We start from the raw sequence: 16,640 nt of genomic DNA, 5'->3' as shown, positions 1-16,640 counted from the left end.
ATGTCTCAAGGAGATTGGTCTCAACCAATTTTCCTGGCTGAAAGCTGTGCTGGTTAGGGGAAAGTATATTATTGGTATGGAGATGTGTCAGAATCTCACCATTCACAATCTGCTCAAGGGTTTTTGCCACTGCTGAGGTCAGACTGATGGGTCTGTAGTTTTGACATGGAAGCTGACATGGGTCAGCTTCTAGTCTATGGGTACCTTTTTTGAGTCAAGCAACAGTTGGAATATATTGCATAGTGGTTGTGCAATTTCTTTGGCAAGCTCCTTCAAAAGTCTTGGGTGCAAATTATCAGGACTGGCGGACTTGTTGACGTCTAGCGCTTCAAGTCGCTTTTGGACAACAGGGGGGGAGTAAAATCGGTGGAATTGGGTTAGAGATGTAGTATGATGGGCTATGAGGAAGAGGGCTATCTGGTTCATTGGTGAAAGCCGACACAAACTGCCTGTTGAGTAGTTCGGCAATTTCCTTCAAGTTGGTCACTTCCTTGCTATCATCTGTACTGAGTGATTTTACTGATCCTCTGCTATGGTCCTTACTAGATACATACTTCCAAAACTTCTTCAGGTTATTCTTACTACCATCAGCTAGCTTGGACTCATAACTTGCATAAAGTTGTTTAGTTAGGCTTCTTAGTTTGTTTCAAGCTTTTGCAAACTTTTGGTAGTGTTCTTTTTTCCCTCCTTTATTGTACTTTCTCCAGTAATCAAAATTATATTTTTGATTGTAGCTCAATTATTCTTTACCCCCACCCATTAGTCTGCAAGTATATAGCCTAAATTATATATTTCCCATGCGTTCTGCCAATGCATCTGATGTTACAACCTTTGAAACCATAAATTGAACCAACTGTGACAACAAAATAAACAGAAAAACAAAATTGATAGTCTATGTTGTGGAACATATGGGACCATCCACCACCATGTTGCTTGGGATTATTTTAAATATAGCTACTTTGCATATACAATATAAATAAAGAGAAAATAGCACACAAAAAGGAGTAGTAGATTGGCTAAGATGAAGTTGAGTTGCTATTTTTGCAACTTCTTTGAAACATTCAAGTGACTACTTTCTTTTTTTAACAGTTAGTATAACTGTTTTCAAGTCTTTATCCTTTTCATGTCAAGTTTTTAGACCATCTAACATAGCCTTTGCTACATATACTCCAACCAAATTCTTTGACTCAAAAATGTTATCTTGTCTTTAAGCCACTTGTTCCAAAAGATTGTTTGGAACCACTTACTCTATTGACACATGTTCTTTCTTTTTATCCACATCGTTTTCTAATGCAACTGTAGATTCTTTCTATTTTTTGAGGCTTTCTTCTAGTGCATGTTGCTTTTCTTCTTCACAGTTTTTTCTCTCTTCTTTTGTCTCTTCAGCTTTCTCAGCAGCCAATATTTCAAGATATTTTTCATATGCCATTTAGACAGGCCTGGCATAGGATAAAATCTCAGAGGAGGTAGGATGCAGTCCATTGTTCCCACTGTACAGCTTCAATGCAACTTTGACAGTCAGTTTGGCATTGAGAGTTCTCTCCACCATCAATGTCTGAAGCTGGTTAAGTGTATTCTCTGATTTGAAGAAACTGTTTTTAACATTTGCACCTTTATATGAAACATTAAGACTAGCACTCATGACACTGGTCAAATTAGGATTACTCAAAGTGAGAAGATTGGTCCAATAGCTTCAATTTGCTGGTTGTGTAGGTCTTCAGACTCCTCTTCCAACTAGATCAAATGTCACTGGTGTTGCAAACTGTCAACATTAATACTAATTGGGAACTGGAATGCAATAGCTAGTACTCCTTCAATGGTCAGATGATCTTTTCTCAAAGAACAAACTAGGAATTTCATTTTTGAACAGCATGTCTTCCTTCTATGTAGAGTGAATTTTTGCTGTCAGATGTTTGACAGCAGCAATAACATGTTGACAAATGTCCAACAGAAATGCAGCCTTGGCATTTTGGTTTATGGATTCCAGAACCTCTCTCATGTTTTTGCTGTAGCTAATACTTTCAAAAGTCAAGAAAAGGTATTTATCATTACAATCTTGGACTGGTCAATAAATCTGCCCTGAAAATGCTCAGGTTGTATAAGTGGGAAAGAGCATAGACAATGAGGCCCTATAACTCCAAAGCTAAAGTATAAACTGGAGGCTCATCCTTCTGAAAATGAGTACAGAAATTCTGATAGGCCTATGGGGCAGCACCAAAGATGACAAAGCATTGTTTAGCAATTACCAGCTCTGGCTGGACCAACAAGACTTTTTTCTTATTCTTCGAACAATGATCTTTTCCTTTGGAAAAAAAACAAACAAACTGGAAAATAAGGCTACCAGGTCTGCATGGCTTTCCACTGTTCAATCACTCCTTCTGCCACCTCTGCAAGGGCTAACGATTGCATTTTAATGACCTTAATGAAATTTTGCTCCAGTACTGACTTTTTTTGGACTGACTCAAGATCCATCCATGGAAAAATGTACTACAGTTCAATGACCAGGCCAGCAATATCCTCACTAAAAACCTCTAGGCCTTTGTGATATGGATTGTTCATGACATGACACTTGCAGGTGCCAATGTCCAATAGATGCTTTCCTGTGTATTGGTTTTTCAGTTCATCAATCAACTTGAAAACTTTCTTGTTAACATTGTTAACATATAGCTTATCACTACTCAACATACCTCGTAATTATCTGTTGTAACCAAAGAACTGCATTTTTCAATGCCTTCAGTAGACTGTCTTTTAACGTATTGTTTCCCCAGTAAAAGATGTTTCAAGATGTCTATTAACAACTTTGGCTTGGTGATGAGACAAGTGCCTAATACAAATTTAAAACTCTTGATGACTGGCATAATTCGTCATTCTATTATACTCTAATACATAATAATCAGAATCCTTGATATCTTTGTTTTTTATTCCAGAAATACAGGTACAGCCCCTGATCAACTAGATTTCTGAACTTGGAAAAGCCCAATGCACATTTTTCTTAAACATATAGAGGAGACATCACTTAAAGCAACACCCTGGTCCCATTGCAACTGTTGCCAGAAAAACTGATATAAGACACTTCATGCACCAAAGTATTCCAGCTTTATAGCTAGCTACTTTCAAAAACAACATACTTATGATGTTTGGATAGGCACTCTGAGAAGTTCCAGCTGGGACAGCAGTCACTCATAACTGACCAGTGTTTAGGTTTGTTATTGCATTTGTCTATGATCATCTTCTTTGTCATAAACTGGCATACTAACATGCGTACAACATACAACAACTAATTTTTCATACAAAAATTACCTGCCCTGTAGTATTTTAATTCAAGTACCAATTTGTGTCTGTAAATAGGCCTGTCCTGAACCATAACATTCCAAAATACATTTGACTATATATTTCAATCTTTGGAATCAGAGAAACTACCATCTAAGCAACTCAGTTACTTTACTCCACAAAAGAATAAAAATGACAGGGCAGGCAATAGCAAACCTATCAAATAGCAATGAGAAACTGCAAATCAAGAAGGTAATGTGTTGGCTTGCTGAAACAATGAAAATAATGACTTTTTTAACACAACAAAAAAGAGTGGTAGGCATACAATTCGATTCTACAGCTGATGTTCTTTCTAAGTATAATACTTACTTCCCCAACAATGAATCCAACCCCCTTTATGGTCCCAAATAGGCTCCCAATGGTGGCAGAATGCAACACTGTCAAATTATTTGAAAATCATACATGTCTCTTGAATCATCAAGATTCTGTAGAGATCATACATCTCTACAGGATATTATTATTTCACAGGGATCCTCAATTTATGGTAAATTAATAACTTTAAAAATAAATCTACCAGTACCTGAGCATTAGAGGTGTGAAAGATGGTGGGCCATGTGAAGCCACCAGAGTATTTTGCTGCTCTCTGTCACCTGAATTAATAGTGTTTGAACTTCAGTGTTTCACAAACTGTGTTGATTCCTGTATGATTTGTTGGAGGTACTGTCTTTGCCTCACTCTGAAGGTAGATTTTTTATTAGCAAAATCATTTGTATTATAAAGGTTGTGTTTTAAATTTAAATCAAAATTTAAAAATATTGTGTTTCAAATTTATGTCAAGTGATTGTGGATTTATCTCTGGACTCCATGCTAATGTCTGTTTTTAATAATAACTTAACTTAAAGTACAGTAGTCATTTTATACTTATAGATGAGAGAGAATTTGGAAGAAAAATCAAGACATTGATAATATATTGAAGCTAAAAGTTTGTCAAGTAACATGATTTTCAACAAAATGAAGTGTTGGTATTTATTATAAATTCTTCTCTTATATCAACTGATATATGGTTCAAAACATTTCCTATGCTTAATGAGTATTTACTTGAATATTGCCCTGTTGATGTGTTTTGTTAAAAATGTACTGTCTTAATTTTAGATTGGGCTTCATACTATACACAAGAAATGGGGGGGGGGTGGAGTCTGCGTTCCTCCCAAAAATTTTGAGATTGTTATAATTTCGTTTGTTTTCCTTATAATTTGACCATTCATCTTGTCTTAATGCATTGCCTAAATTTTTGCCATTTTATGCTTTACCTGATTCCAATGTTTCATGTTAAGTTAAACACTACTAAGTAAGCAATTAATTTTATTTATAACCTATAATAATACAAAAATGAATGCAGAGTAAAGAGTTTTTATTTTTTTTAATACTAAGCAAATAGAAATAAAAATACTTTCATCCTGGCTCCATTTTAGGCCTGTTCCTACCTGAAAATTGGGACTTTCCACTATTTTTATTTTGTTTTTTACAAAGTGATGAAGAGTACAAGCCTAGTGCAAACTTTCACTATTGTTGCCACACTAAACTCTGAAAAAGCTATGTATAAACTAATTTGATAAATTTTAAGATACTCTGTGATAAAAATTCCAACCTATTCCTTGATTTCTAGTGTGTTAATCACACATTATTTCCTGTGTATGCTATATTAACTGGATCCAGTTTATTGTTATATTATCAAGGGATGGAGCCAAACCGGGCAAATATCCCCAAGGTTAGCACTTACCTTTTGATAAGTGTTATTAGGACACTGAAAATGAATCACATTTTAGACAATGTTGATTGTGGTGTCTAAAACCAAAATAAGATTTAATATTTTTGCTTTATATAATAAAAACCAAGTACAAAATTGACATTTTCAGTATTAGAAGAAAATGAGGATCCTATTAAAATGCCAATAAAGTTGAAACACTAAAGTAATAAATATAATAAAATAGAAAAATTTGTCTTTTGAAAAGATGCTCTTGCAGGCAATGCAATTAACTAATAATTTGAAATGTTTAACTTTGAATAATTTTAACAATAACCATATTAATGTATAGCTTAGGTTAACTGTTTAATAATTATACATTTCTTTTCAGTTCCTGTTTTGTTCCAAGATGTTAGGGTTATATTCTTACATAATTTTACTCGCTCAGTCACAGTCTTTTCTACCAGTTAATTAAAAAAAAACAAATTTCGAAAAAGAAGTTTTTTTAAAAGAAAAGCAAAGGCAATATCAAACTTAAGATCAGAAGAAATAGAAACATACAATAGATCAAACTTAAAACGACTAGAAATTACTATTAACTCAAGCTTAAAAAAGATCAAACAAACATACAATAGGTACTAATATAAGTGAAATGAGAAAATAATTCTTAAAACGAGGGAAACTTAAATTGAAAATACAAATCAAACTTGAAACGAAGAAAAATCACTGCAAACAAGAGTTTGGGTTTTGCTTCTTTCTCTCACTGTAAAAGTCTAAAGCCTACTGCGTCATTGGTGCTTCACTGAAAACAAAATTATATAACAAATATTTTCTTTTGTACTTATTACAACATTGAAAATAAACATAAAAATTGACGTAAAATTAAATTTTGAACTGATCAGTATTCAGCAATTAATATCATTATATCTAAATATTCAGTTTAATTTCATTAGTTCTTTCCAAGACTGCTCAAGACAAATATAGCTTCAATACAAACAAGAGTTTGGATACTTCCCTCTTCCCTAACTGTAAAAGTCTAAGGCCTACTCTGTCATTGGTGCTTAACTAAAAACAAATTATATTACATGAAAATAAAATTACAGTGAAAATAATCTTGAACTGGTGATCTTTCAAAAATTGATAATACTATATATCAAACATTCAGTTTGATTGTATTTGTACTTTCCAAGACTGTTCAAGACGCATATAGTTTTCAGTAAAGTGCCAATGATGCCATAGGTTTTAGACTTTTGCACTGACAGAAAGAGGCGATGCCTAACTACTTGCTTGAAGAGATTTTTGCTCGCTTCATGTTGTATCTCAAAATTCAGTTTCAGGTCGACTCTTTTTCATATTTGTTCGCTCATTTATAATAGTACCTATTGCATCTTTTTTTGCCATACCTGTTTAGTAAGCTTATGTTAGTCTCGTATCTCATATATTCTCTAAAAGAAAAATATTTTTGTTCGTTATAAGCTTGAGGTGCATATTCAGTTTAAGCTGTACTCGCTTTAAGATTTAATTATTGATTTGTATTCGTACCTGTTGTATGTTTTTTGCTATTATTGTTTATATAGTTTCTGTTCGTTTTGGGTTTCATTTATTCTTTAATAGTAATTTCTGGTTGTTTCGAGTTTGAGTTATTGTAGGTTGAAATTTCTTCCGATCTTAAGTTTGATATGGCCTTTACTTTTCTTTAAAAAACTTCTTTTTCGGAAAGTCTTTTTAAATTAATTTTTGTTCGTTTTTGATTGCCAAGGTTTCAAGTTTTTCAAAATTGCCTATTCCAAAATAGATAAACAGACTTGGCAAGAACTAAAATAATTAAACTGAAGATTTGATATATAATGATATCAATTGCTGAAAGCTCACCAGCTCAAGGTTTTGTTTCACTCAGGGCAGATTTAAAGCTTTGACACTTCTAGGTCCAAACTTTTTTGCTGCTCTATTTTTGCAAGATTTTCGGGGAATTCCCTAAAACTTTGGGAATAGTGAAAGTTGCAGGGCCTTGTTGGCCTATTGGTAAATCCTGGTCTGGTTTCATTGCAATTTTCAATTTATTTTCAGTTTTGTAATAAGTAAAAAAGAAAATATTTGTAATATAATTTGTTTTAGTAAAGCGCCAAATATGCAGTCGGCCTTATGCTTTTACTCTTAGGGAAATGGGCAGTAGCCAAACTCTTGTTTGTAGTGAAGAATATAGATGTTTTGAACAATTTTGGAAAGAGCTAATAAAATAAACTGAATTTTCATGATTATTTGAATAAAATATTCTTAAAAAATTCTTTTTTTCGTTGGGGGGGGGGACTGAGGGGGGTGGAGGGTTGGCCGATGGAGGGAAGGCCAGGGGTCAGTTCCCATGATCTTGGAATAAAATATCGTTATTCAGTTGTTGTTGTTTTTTTGGGAGGGGTCAGCTCCCATGCTGTATCATTGGTAATTTTTGCCAAGAGAGGGAGGGTATTGGGCTATGGGTCAGCTCCCATAAGTTTTGGAATAAAATTTTGATAATAAGTTGTTTTTTTGGGGGGGAGGGGGGTCAGGCCATAGAGGGCCAAATGTGAGTTGCCATATTTTTTCTTACTAAAATGTCGTTAATAAGTGTTTTTTTTGGGTGGGAAAGGGGGGCATGTAAATAAGGCAAGGGGTTAGCTCCCTTAAGTTTTTGGAATAAAATATCATCAATAAGCTTTTTAAGTGGGGGTGGGGGTCAGGCTTAACTGATCTTTGAAGTTTTTTCAAAACCCTCGCATAAGAACCTTATATGCCCCCAGAGCATAATATACGACACTTGCTCACAGTCTATGGGGGTTGTGTTGACCCTGTAGTTTTTGTCATCTGATGTTTTGGCTTATTTTAACAAAGTGGCTATCTAAAAAATTTGATCGGATAGATTTGGCGAAAAGACGGCTGGTAGGGGGGCGGTGAGGCTAGTTGCCAGGGAGAACTTGTTGCCATCGGATCACGTTTTACAAAGGTAAGTTTTCTATAAGACAAAGGTTAATAAATTTCATTGCAAGTAAGAACCATATTATTTAGGGCTTTGAAAAGAAACGACTAAGGGCCTATTTATACTTTCCTTGTTAAAAAAAGGAGTACCCAGTCTCAGCTGCCCTGCTTTCACAAGCTGGGTTGCCATTGTAGGGAGTGCTTCTTCTTCATAAAGCAGGAAGTGTTATCGCTAGAGGTAGCTTCTTTGACCTCTTATTGCCATGGCTGCAGTAGTGGGCCATACTTATGACCAATTAAAAAAAAAAAGAAGATTAATCAGGCGCCACTTGAAGCAGCAAGTGCTGGATTTTTCTTGTGCAAGATTAAAATTAAGACGAAAAAGGACTCGAGATCGTGTTCTAGGAATAAAAAAAAATATCTTAGACAAAATGTCTAAGAAAATATCATAGAAAAAAAGATAAAATACTCGGTCAAAGGGTGGACTTGTAGCTGTGTGATGTTTTGTGCTGAATATACTGTATCGGACAAGGTACTGCTGCAACTATGGTTATTTTGATGCCCACTGGAATGTCTGAAATTAAGGTTTTAGATATTCCAGTGGGAATTGCAATAATCATAGTTGTGGCAGCATTTTGTCCAATGTGAATCTCAGAGTGAAATATCGCAAAATTACAAACACGTCCTTTCACCTATTAGTTTTTGTATGAAAGTGAAAGGTTAAACCGCCTGGCTAAGCACTAATGAGAATGTGCCTATAGGGACGTTCATGCTTTCATTTCTTTCTTTTGTCTGAAGAGAAACTTAATCTGTACCATCTAACATTTAGAAGTCCTGCAAGTCTTTTTTCCACATTACGGACATGACATGTCCAAATTTTTGTGTTTCCTTTTTTTCATTCTAGAAATCAATTGCAGCGTTGCAAAAAGTGATAGGCTGCTTTTGTACATGCCAAGATTTATTCCTATCCCAAGCCTAACCTTCGGATAGTTTAAAAGTCGGGGGAAAGTCTGAATGTCGAAATTTCCCCATTAGACTGGATGAATTTCAATTAACTGGGTAACAGCCAAAAAATCGTCAGGGGTTTCTCAACTGATCCAGACTAATTTTGGTGTTCTGAGCCGAATATCCCATTTATTTTGCTCTATCAGATCGACTTTTTGAGATACAGCCATAGGCCTATCTGACGAGCTATACATATGCTAATATCAGGGTTTCGAGTTCAATCCTATTTTCTTGAAAAATATATCGAATTAAAACTCTAATTTATTTCTCTAGAGTAGCTGAATACGTGTATGTATGATTGCAAGATTATTTAATTAACCCTTAGCCAATCAAATTAATTCTAAATTTCAATGCCTGTCTTTAACCTGCATTTTCAGTTTCTTTAAAATGATAGAAGTAACTTCGGCGCGATGGTCACGCAGTAATGATCCTGACGTTTTCTGCTACATCTGCAGAGATTACGCGCTGTCATTGGACAGGAAGAACATCACAGAATTTGTAAAGCGCACTTTCGAGGCTTACTTTGAAGTCATTCTGGGTCACCAAGATAATCCCTGGGTACCGCAACGGTGTGCAAGACGTGCGTGGAATACCTCCGGCTTTGTGCAAAGGGCGCGAAAACTTCACTGAAGTTTGAGATTCCGATGGTTTGGAGGGACACGTTATGCCATGCATTGGATTGCTACTTCTCCACCATCAATACTACTGGCATAAACCGGAAGAATCAGCAAAGCCTTTATTACCCCGACCTTCCATCTGCCTGCCTTCCAGTTACTCACTGCAAAGAAATTCCTGTACGAGCGTTCATAGAGCTTCCTGACAGCGACGTCCAGGCCACCAGTGCAGGCGAGGGAGGATATACAGAAAAGGAGTATAAAGCACAAGATTGTCCGCAGCCCTATTCACAATGTGTGCTTAATGATCTGGTTCGGGATCACAGATTGTCTAACACTTCCTCCGAGCTGTTGGCTTCCAGACTGAAAGAAAAAATCTAGGCGATGAGGACGCACATATCAATTCCTTTCGTAGAAGGCATGAGGACTCCATGGGTTACCTCTGCCAGGGGAAAGACCTCGTTCACTGCCTAGATTTTCCCAGTTTTCTTGGTAAACTCGGCGCTCGTCAATACGATCCGAGAGATTGGTTCATTGACAGCAACAGGTGCTCTTTGAAGTGTGTGCTCCTCCACAACGGAAACCCCTTAGCCTCAATGCCCTCCTGCACACCCTACAACTCTCGAAGAAAAATATGAATCAGTGAAGTACGCGCTTGACAAAATCCAATATGAGCAGCACCAATGGATCATCTGCATCTACTTCAAGATGGTGAACTTTCTACTTGGTCAGCAATCTGGGTTCATGAAGTACCCATGCTTTATATGTATGTGGGACTGTCGAGACAGAGCCTAGCATTATGTAAGGAAGAGTAGACGTTGCGAGAGCAGTTAGTACCTGGGGCGATAAACATAAACAAACCTCTTGTTGACCGAAAGAAGAAATTGATCCCACCGCTACCCATGTAGCTTGGATTAATGAAACAGTTCACACGCACTCTGAACAAGGATGAGAGGTGCTTCAACCTCCAGTGCCGTGCCTTTCCTCGAATGACCATTGAAAAGCTGAAGGCTGGAATTTTCGATGACCCACAGATACGACAGCTTAGAAAGGACACAGAGCTCCAAAACTCCATGAATTCGCTGGAGTTTGCTGCTTGGAAATCGTTTGTAAAGGTGATGAACAACTTCCTAGGGAGCATGAAGGCAGCAAACCACACCATACTTGTCAGCGGCATGATAGAGGCCTTCCAAAATCTCGGGTGTTTGATGAGTATAAAGATGCACTTCTTGTTTTCACACAAAGAAGTTTCTTGAAAACCTTGGGGTAATGAACGATGAGCAGGGAGAAAGGTTCCGTCAGAATATGCGCAAAGTGGAAAAGAGGTACCAAGGAAGGTAAGACGCAATGATGATGGCGGACTACTGCTTGTTGCTGAAGAGAGACAACCCAGCAGCTGCTTATACACGAGAATCAAAGAAACACTGTAAACTCTAAAATTTTGTGTCACGTAACGCTCATTCTTTCACTAATATTATGAATTCTGCTCATCAAATTTAATGGAGTGAATAAAAAAAAAAAAAAAACTGAATTTGGATACGGTGACTGTTATTTCTTGAGGAAAACGGAAAGAACTGTCAGGGGTTTGTAAGCTGATGATCGAGCTCACAAACCCCTGGATAGATGATCCAGATCTATTTTGACGCAAAATAGATGTTTTTTTTCAGTTCAATAGCAAAAAATCCCGATAAAACAAGCGATTGCTAATATAAAGAATGATTTTGTAATTGTACCTATTGATAAAGCTAATAATAATTTTGCAATAATCTATTAGAAGCTCTAGTTTGATGTTTTATCAAAGGAGCTACGTATAACGAATACATATGGAAAGGTTCAAGATGAGAATAATAGTTTAATGGAAAGAACAGAAGATATACTTTTAAAAAAATTTAATATTAAAGTTATTGATAATGATGCAAATTTCCCTTTTTTATATTGGACGGCAAAATTTCATAAGAATCCCCCTAAACCACGCTTTATTGCTGGAGCAGCCAGATGCCCAACCAGAATTGCGGTGACTGACCTGCCGTGTATTTTAGGAGAAATTAGAAATAAATTTAATGCATATTGCTTGGGAATTAAAAAAAATTCTAATTTTAATGCATATTGGAGTGTTCATACTTCATTGCAAGTAATAGATTCTCTGTCAATAGTTTTTGCCAAAATAGTGGACTCATTTCATTTCACTAGACTATATTGATTTAGTGTTCGGAAATTTAAAAAAGACTATTAAGAAAACTTTCCTTTTGTCTAATTTGGTTTTTCTAAAAATTGACACTTATAATAAGAAGACTAGATGGACTAATTTCATTAATAGTACTACTAGTTCAAGATGCTATAGCTTGGGCATAATTTACGATTTACTAGAATTTATTCTATTTAATACTTTTATAAAATTTAATGGTAATCTGTATAAGCAAAGTATTGGAATCCCTATGGGGGATAACGCTAGTCCATTCATAGTAGACCTGTTTTTAAGCCATTTAGAATATGAGTTTGTAATTGATAAAAAGAACCCATGTAATATAAAATATTCGCTTTCAAATAATAAAAGATATTTAGATGACTTTTTGGTGACAAATTGTGCGGAGTTTTTAAAGATTTCGAATAAGATATACCCACCAGAGTTAAGTATGGAACCTAGCAATGGGAAAGGCAATTTATGACCATTTTTTAGATTTAGATATTAATATTTCACATAATAATAAATAAGTTTTTAAAATATATAATAAAACGGATGATTTTAATTTTGAAATAGTTAATTTCCTATTACTTAAAAGTAATATACATTCAAATATCACATATTCAGCTTATTATTCCCAACTATTTAGATATGTGAGAATTTGTACGAATTACATTGATTTTAAAAGTAGTAGTCAAATGCTTAGCCATAAATTAATCGTAAGAGGTTTTTCCGCCAATAAACTTTCTTGGCAATTTAAAAAACTTAGTTTTCAGTATAATGAACTTTTAAATAAGTATAATAAAAGTTATCAAGAAATTTTGAATGATATTTTGATGTAACTTGTTGGAGATATTTCTTCTCTTCCCTATATTTTTGAATTTAGAGTATGTTTAGATACAAGCAGGTGTTTAGTTACAGGGGGTAGGTTGAATTAAGTTCTTAGAAGGTTTTGCATGAAAGTAAATGGGTATTTATTGGCAGTTCGTTGTTATGCAAATATGGGAGGTAAATTGGTCGAAGTGATATTCTTTCAGGTTAGGGTAGATATTATTTTGAATCAGTTCTGGGTGAGTGGTTGTGAAAGAAGCTTTGCTAAAAAAATGGGTATTTTATAATTTTGGTCATTTAAATTTTTGTAGGTATTCCACAGGTGATACTACATATTGGATGTCATATGGTTCTATGGTGGTCGCGCTCATTTGCCAGGGTCAGGAAATTTAAGCGCCGAAACCCGTATTGGCAAGTGAGTTTTCCTCTGAGGATCCCTGATGTGAGGTGATTGCTTGGGGATATTAATTTTTGTAGGCTTAAGGTGGTTTTGCTTGGTTTTGGATAACGACTTACATTTATTAATGTTGAATTTGCTCTATTTTGGACATGATTTTTTGGCTATTGGATTGGATTTACTGTTTTGTCCTAGGCGATTGGATGGATGATTAAGGTCTAGACCTTGTTTAAGTGCTCATTTATCTCAGTTACCAAATTAGGAAGATAGTTTTTTATTTTTTTTTCTTTTTTTCCAAATAATTACCTGTAACATACTATATGTCTTAAAGTACCAATCACTGTAAAAATGAAATTTGATTCTTTGAATTGGTTAAATGGGAACTACCCAAACACACTTATATATCTTAAAAATTGGGAAATACTGGGAATTAAATTTATAATTATACAAAACATCCACATGCAGTTATTCAGTTTATAGCAGTAGCGGGCTCAAAATTAAAAAAATATAATCATGAATGAGAAATCATCAAAATAAGGTGAAAACACATGATGCCAAGCTGCTAAAGGTGGAACTTTCCTTTGAAGGTGGAGTAGTCTTCGGAAATCAACAGATTTTTAGTATTCGAATTATTATGGAGGACAAGCATATGTCAAGTTAAACTACTTGGTTTTTCCAATTTGTTTTCTTGTCTCAACATGGCAACACTGACGAAAATGTGGTACTGCCCCGAATAACCAAAAGAAGAAAACCAATTTTGGGAATTAAAAGACGTAAAATAAAAGATTTTTTTATACCTAATAAGATTTTAAGTTTTGATACGGTATGGAATTTTTTTACCCCCCCCCCCGAACAAAAATCCTGGATACGGCCTTGTTTTAATTTTCATTTACAGACGAAGTCGATTTGGCAAGTTTAATTGGTCTTCACGTAACGACCCACAATCAGGTAATAAAAGGTGACCTAGGAGTATTTTCGCTGAGAATGAGTAGATTAGCACAGATGATCCAGTACTGGCTAAAAGTTCTAAGTCTGCCAGAAGATATGTTAGCAAAAGCAGCTTATGTGGAAATGCTACGGTCGAAACGTAAAAGATCGCGGCCATATCAAATAAAAAATGTTTTAGATGGATTAGCATTATCATATATTTGGAATGAGAGGCTAGGGCCCTCAGATCAGGATGAGTTGTTTTTGGCCATGATTATAGAAAGAACAAAAGACCAGGAAGTCCGAATGAGGACCCATGCAGTTAAAACATCTGAAACATTGAAGTTTTATTCCCAAGTAAAAGAGATATTTGGATTTGAATATTATTTTAAATTAGGATTACCGAGGGAGACATTGAGGACTTGGTTTTGGATCCGAGCAAATTGCCTGCCACTAAAAAATAGAAAAAGAGAATTTGAAAGAAACAGGGCGGCCCCAGATGTAGATGCAGATGCGAATTACTCTTGCCCCAGATGTAACCTAGGTATTGAGGATGTGGCCCATATTCTCGCCGAGTGCCAGCAACTTTCTCTTTTATGGCTAATTTATTTTGCGGGGGGTAAATTGGAGTACTCGAGGATCATTAAAACGACTGTAAAAAGGACAATCAGCCAGTTATGTAAATATGTAAATGAAGCGTTGACATCAATGAGTGAAACTTGATATTTATGTTATTTTTCTTGTGGAGTGTATTTAAGAATACTGTTCTGTATGGCCTGTTTTTTTTTGGCTTATAATAAATTGTTATTATTATTATTATTCAGTCAATTAGGTTATAATTATAGTGTTATTCTCCATTATATTTTCCTTTTTACAGAAACGTGGTACTCAACAACCTTTGAAGTCATAGCAGAACATATTGCTGAAAGATGTCGGTGTGACTTAGTTGTTGACGCATTTTGTGGCGCTGGTGGAAATGCAATTCAACTGGCAAGGACTTGTGAAAAAGGTTAGAAAATAAAGAAGAAAAAGATCTGCGTGTTTTGTTGAGCTCTTATTTTTTCTCTCTTTTATTTTGCTTTTTTCCTTATTCTGTTTTTTTTATAAGGCTGGGATATTTTGAGGGAAACCTAAAATAGTAAAATAGCAGCGTGCCAAGTGCTAGGACCTGGCGGCGAGGCTGCCTTGCTCCCAGTACTATATATACACACACACATATATATATATATATATATATATATATATATATATATATATATATATATATATATATATATATATATATATATATATATATATATATATATATATATATATATATATATATATATATATATATATATATAATATATATATATATATATATATATATATATATATATATATATATATATATATATATATTTATATTTATATATATATATATATATATATATATATATATATATATATATATATATATATATATATATATATATATATATATATATATATATATATATATATATATATATATATATATATATATATATATATATATATATATATATATATATATCTATATATGTATATACATATATATATATGCGTAGTACCGGGAGTCTGGCGACTTCGCCGCCTGGCCCCGGCAATTGGCATGCGGCAGGCTTCTATATATAGATTCCTACTGTCGCTGGTCTTATAAACGCAGACAAATTGAGCCTTTTCTTGATGTCATGACGTCCAAATGGACCTTAAATTAGATTTGGTGCCGTTGTAAAACTACATTTTATGTTATTGGCCTTTTAACTATTGCCTCGGCTTGGCTTTTGTTATTATGAAAGACATATCGCCGAATGTTTCTTTTAGTTTTTCAGGTGGTGGGATAAAGACTTCTTTTTCTTCCAACGATTTATCTTGTCCAGGTTTTTGTTTTTCAAAAGTATGGAAGGCAATGATGATCACCTTTACTTCTCTTAATTGTTCAGACGGTGGGAAAAACACTTCTTCTGTCGCCTTGGCTTGTATTTTGTATTATGAAAGATGTATCGCCGAACCTTTATTTCTTTGAATTGTTAAGTTGGTGGGACAAAAACTTCTTTTTCTTTCGATTTAGCTACTCCATTTTTTTGATTTTCAAAGGTACGGTAGGTATTGATGACCTTATCCATGACAAAATCCAAAAACCAATCATCATCGCTATCATTTTCAATTTTAACACATTTGGATTCTCGCTGTTCAGGTTGATTTTCTTTGACTCGCTGCTTTTCATTTTCATTTTTGACTCCCTCACCTGTTTGGTATCGTTTGTCTTCTAACTGCGTGTGTCTTTGCCCTTCATTTTCATTTAACACGCTCTAATGGTCATTTCGCATATCTTTTAACCGTCCGTGTCTTTGTTCTTCATTTTCATTTTCGATGCTTTTTTGGATTTTCACATCTTATCAGGGATTTCACATATTATTTCACATCTTATCACGTTTGATAGTTCAGGTGTTGGTTCCAAAGAATCATCATTTATAGTAACTGCAACTGCAATTTTTCATTTTTTTGGCCTTCCAACAGATATTATCAAAGGTATGGTAGGCATTGATGACCTTATCCATGTCAAAATCCAAAACTCAATCATCACCTCTATTATTCTTTATTTATTTGGTTTATTTTACTTCGGCTTATCTTTTGTCATTACCAGATACATATGGCCAAACCTTCATGTTTTTAACAAAGGTATGGTAGGCATTG

At 34.6% G+C, this 16,640-nt stretch overlaps 1 protein-coding gene across 4 annotated transcripts in view; it reads left to right on the top strand.

The window, feature by feature from the left end:
* Positions 1-3,789: 3,789 nt before the first annotated feature.
* Positions 3,790-16,640, top strand: part of LOC148946737 (interferon-related developmental regulator 2-like) — a 62,085-nt gene continuing 49,234 nt past the window's right edge. Inside the window, exons 1-3 of one of the 4 annotated variants that reach the window (XM_089096353.1) lie at positions 3,793-4,012; positions 12,907-13,042; positions 14,797-14,928. The gene's annotated coding sequence lies outside the window, so the exon portion shown is untranslated. Of the gene's footprint in view, positions 4,013-4,218; positions 4,289-12,906; positions 13,043-14,796; positions 14,929-16,640 lie in introns of those variants that run through there. The other 3 variants (XM_089096355.1, XM_089096352.1, XM_089096354.1) reach the window with 3 other exon arrangements.

Source organism: Artemia sp. Qi Xiang Cuo, chromosome 11 (assembly GCF_049724085.1).
Source record: "Artemia sp. Qi Xiang Cuo chromosome 11, ASM4972408v1, whole genome shotgun sequence".
Taxonomy (NCBI): Eukaryota; Metazoa; Arthropoda; class Branchiopoda; order Anostraca; family Artemiidae; genus Artemia; species Artemia sp. Qi Xiang Cuo.
Note: the sequence above shows the minus strand (reverse complement) of the source record. Positions and strands in the feature narration are given on the sequence as shown.